Here is a 5,167-nt window from a genome sequence, read left to right on the forward strand (position 1 = left end):
TATAATTTCATTTTTGTAAGACAGTTTTATATAGATGCATACGTTGCAGAATTTTAAAGCAGTTTAACGATTCTAATACTTTTTATTGGATATTACGTCAATCAATGTGACTTTTTAGTAGGCTTACGACCTACTAACTACGGTTTGCTTTAAGAACACGTGGTGCAACCGAAGTGAGAACAAATTTGGTTACAAACTAGCTAGCAGTTACTAAGCCCCTAGTTTGGACTTTACGTTCCAGTTCAAGAGTTCACACTTAGCTGATGATTGGTTTTAAGCAAGTTTGGCATGCTGTCCCGGGAGAGAGCCCTGAGCTCAAAAGGTCCTTGAGCCCTGGGCTCCCTCCCGTTTGCAGGGCGAGAGGGGAGCCTTAAGCTCAGGTAGATCTCGACAACTCCCCCTTTGAAAAGAGCTGATGATTAAAATGAATGCTATGAAGAGATATTCTGCAGGATGAGAGATTGACTGTAGTGCTAAATTTAGATTGATCAATTCAATTGTTGTGCATGTTTTTGGAATGTGGGAGGAAACCGGAGAGCCCAGGAAAACCCACGCGAGCACGAGAATAACATGCACACTCTGCACAGAAACGAATGCCGGCCTGTTAAAAGACTAGAACCGGTGACGTTCTTGCTATGAGGCAACAGTGTTAACCATTGGGCCACCATGCTGCCCTATGGAGGGAAAGGTGAGGAAGTGGGGGTGGAAGGGGGGATTCTTCAAATCGAACATGACTGTAGTGAAAAACCCTGGCTCTTTATAGTGGGTTAGGAATGGCCTGATTGGTGGATCATACATGCTAATGCAGAACCAGCCGTGTTCAATCATAATCACGTGATCCTCTCGAAATTACTTTATGAATAAACTTCACTTTAAGAAAGAACTTACAATTAGCTGGTGCAACCCTACCCAGATCTGTAAGTAATTATGCTGCTCTGATTGCATTTCTCTGTTAAATATACAGTAGAAGATATCATGGTGATTATTGTGTGTTCTCTTGCTGAATGTGGTCTCCTCAGCAATTAACTATCTACACACTTCATACATGATTGGATGCAAAACATTAAATTTGGTGGTGCCAAATATTGCTACAAACAAACAAAAGCAAACACCAAAAATAATAATATATGTAATCGCTAACCCCAAACAAATTCTTTCAATGTCATTAACTCCAAGATTACATTATTATCACTGTCAGTATTACTATTTAAAACAAGTTCAATGATGTGATGTGTTAAGAAGTGAGTCTAAAAATTAAAAAGGTCAATAAAAATGATTGCAAAATGAACATGAAACAGAAAAACATTGCAGTTTTGAAAAATAATAATTTGTTGAATTGCCTTGTTCTCCTTCAACGTATACTAACAGACAAAAGCCACATAATGTGGCATTGTATTAGTATTTTATTCTCAGAGTTGTGTCCAAGAAGCTCACGGAGTGCAACCTTCTACCGTCATGCATAACATACCTAAAATGATGCTATCCAAAATATCTATTAAATGATGTGAATTTTAAAATAACCTACATCTAAGATGTGTTTTTGACTACATATTTTGGTAAGAGACATTTACTTTATATTAAAAAATAAAAGTCTTAATAGCCATGCCGGGTTCATTTTAATTGTGCTCTTCACCAAAGCTTTATATGTGGTGCCCATGATTGCCACCTGTTTTGCATTCTCAAACAAGTGAATCAATGGAGTAGATATTGATCTGCCTGTCCTGCCAGCGCATTGGCCTTTATCCATTGTTTACACTCTGGCAACCATTTGCAATGCTGATTGCCCAGGGGTATAATAACAAATCCTGAGGAAATAGTTATTCTTTTCCTACAGATGTGCATGTATATGCAGGGGCAGCTGCTTATGAGCATACGGGTGGTGGTGCGGTCACTTTAAGGGAATAAATAATGATTTTTTTGTTTTGTTATTTCAGCCCACGAGCGAACTCATGATGAAAGCTGACACTGAAAAGAATAAGCCGCTCTCCTGAGGTTTCTGAGACTCGGCGTGCGTCTATTTATTAGCATCACCAAAATGTGCACTCAGAATATAATTGTTATTGAGATAATGTGATTATCTGTGTCAAATAAGCGGCATGACTGAAAAGTCAGCTATGTTTAAAAGCAATTGATTTGCACTTGGTCTCTTAAACTCTTTCTAAAGCTCTGTGTTAGTAAGCAGATGCATCGTCATGCTAGTCAGGTAAATGCCGCCGCAGTCCAAATACCATCGGCAGCATGGCATTAATCCCTGCTGCTCGGAGAGGTGAGATGGAGAATACATATGCTTCGTCCTTACTCATCTAGGTGTAACGATAATAACAGGCCCATTTTCTCTAATTACAGAGTGCAGTCACCCCATGGACGGAGTGAAACAGCAATGAAGAAAAGAGGTTCATTACTTGTGACTGAACGTTCGAGGTTACAGAAGTAACCCTTCGTTCCCCGAGGAGGGGAACGGAAGTGCCATGAATGGGAGGATTCGGATCAGAAGCCGCTTATCTGGAGAGTATTGAACGGGCCAATGAATGAAATTAATTGGCAGCGTAAGCTTGCGCAGGTGTGCGACATCTGCAATCATCTCAGCATATAAGCACACCTGAAGCCAGCAGACGCCATCCTTTTAAGCTGAAGAGACTTTCAAACAGCTAAGGGACAGTCATTATGGCGACGGAATATGGCACTTCCGTTCCCCTCCTCGGGGAACGAAGGGTTACTTCTGTAACCTCGAACGTTCCCCTTCGGTTGGGGAACTTCAGTGCCATGAATGGGAGAATATGGAAAGCGCCATAATGACTGCACCTTACCAACACCCCCGATGAGGAGATAGTCAAGCAAGCGTGACGCACCCACATCATGGGGGGCGCGGTCCTCCAACGTGTCCCTGGCCCTAATTTATCCTACTTCAACAGAAGTTTTACGGATTTAGATATATTTTTTGGGAAGTCGTGAGCATCTAGATAATTCTAGGAAATACGACAGTACGTTGGGAAGCGTGCAATCCCGATAGGGAGGACGCTGCGGAGGCCATCCGTTACCCAAGGGGGGGATAGATGGCAGAATTTACCTATGGACTAGCCCTAAAAAGGGGGAGTACGCATAGCAAAGAGTGGTTAGCGGAGAGGGAAGACACGGGTCCGCCCAGGGGGGGGACTTAACCGTGGCGGAATAAGCATATGGGATCGCCTAGTGGGGATCACGCATAGCAGGCACCTATACCCAAAACGCGGGCTGACCAGCGGGCAGACCTACAACGTAGTGGGCCAGCAAGTGACTCCTCCGCTGAGTCAGTGCTGGGGGCCACGGAGGAATCTGCAGGGCTCACCTGACGGGGAACTTTACTGACAGATAAAAAAGGCGCACGTACCTCCGTGTTAGGGAGAATGGCGCAGCAAGCGTGTTTCAACACCCTACCGAGTTGTCTCCTCAATCACCAAAGGGTTACCTAATACCCTTGAGGAAACCGGCTCCACTCGCAGATTGTAAAACCTTGCAAATGTGTTGGGTGTCGCCCAGCCCGCAGCTCTACAGATGTCTGTTAGAGAGGCGCCGCGTGCATGCGCCCAAGAGGATGCAACGCTCCGAGTGGAGTGTGCACGTACTCCCGGGGGACACGGCTGACCTCGACTCGAATAAGCGAGTGAAATGGCATCCACAATCCAGTGGGATAATCTTTGTTTCGATACGGCACTTCCCTGCTGCCGACCGCCATAACAGACAAAGAGCTGCTCAGATGATCTAAAATTCTGAGTACGGTCCACATAAATGCGCAGAGCGCGAACTGGACAAAGTAAAGAAAGGGCTGGGTCTGCCTCCTCCGGGGGCAGCGCTTGCAGGTTCACTACCTGATCTCTAAAGGGGGTGGTAGGAACCTTGGGCACATAACCGGGGCGGGGTCTCAGGATAACGTGAGAGTAATCCGGCCCGAATTCCAGGCACGAGTCACTGACCGAAAATGCCTCCAGGTCCCCGACCCTCTTGATGGAGGCCAACGCAACCAGCAGAGCTGTCTTCAGGGACAGAAATCTTAGAGATACTGATTCGAGTGGCTCAAAGGGATCGGATCGCAGACTCGTGAGAACGAGGGCGAGATCCCAAGAGGGCATGAGAGGGGGGCGAGATGGATTAATTCGCCTAGCACCCCTAAGGAACTGGATGACCAGGTTATGCTTTCCCACGGTGCCGCCAGCTACCGCGCTATGATAAGCGGAGATGGCGGCCACGTAAACCTTGAGAGTGGAGGGCGACAGCCTGCTGTCCAACTTCTCTTGAAGGAAAGAGAGCACAACACTAATCTGGCAATTTCGGGGGTCTTCTCTGCGAGAGACGCACCATTCAGTGAATAGACTCCACTTCAGGGCGTAGGCGCGCCTCGTGGAGGGGGCTCTAGCCTGAGTGATGGTATTAACCACCGCAGTCGGTAGGTTACCTAAGTCTTCCTCGCGTCTAGGGACCACACGTGGAGGTTCCAAAGATCGGGGCGAGGGTGCCAGATGGTGCCCTGTCCCTGAGAGAGTAGGTCCTCTCTCAAAGGGATCCGCCAGGGGAGGGCCGTCGCGAGGAGTGAGAGCTCTGATATCCAGGTCCGGTTGGGCCAAAGGGGCGCAACTAGCAGAACCTGTTCCTCGTCCTCCCTGACCTTGCACAGAAACTGCGCGAGCAGGCTCACTGGGGGAAACGCATACTTGCGCATGCCCCGAGGCCAGCTGTGGGCCAGTGCATCCGTGCCGAGAGAGCCCTCGGTCAGGGAAAAAAACAACTGGCAGTGAGCGTTCTCGGGGGAAGCAAACAGATCGATCTGGGCCTCCCCGAATCGCGCCCATATCAGCTGAACAGACTCGGGGTGGAGTCTCCATTCTCCAGGGCGTAACAGCTGTCGTGAGAGCGCATCGGCTGCACGATTGAGCGTGCCTGGGACGTGAATGGCGCGCAGCGATTTCAGCCGCGGGTGACTCCAGAGGAGCAGACGGCGGGCGAGCTGAGACATGCGGCGAGAGCGCATACCCCCCATGCGGTTGATATACGCCGCCGCCGCCGTACTGTCCGTCCTGACCAGCACGTGTTGCCGCTCCAGCACCGGTAAAAAGCGGTGGAGAGCGAGGAACACTGCCAACAGCTCTAGGCGATTGATATGCCAATGCAGCTGGGCACCCTTCCAGAGGCCCGC

Source organism: Danio rerio, chromosome 20 (assembly GCF_052040795.2).
Source record: "Danio rerio strain M-AB ecotype USA chromosome 20, GRCz13ab, whole genome shotgun sequence".
Classification (NCBI taxonomy): Eukaryota; Metazoa; Chordata; class Actinopteri; order Cypriniformes; family Danionidae; genus Danio; species Danio rerio.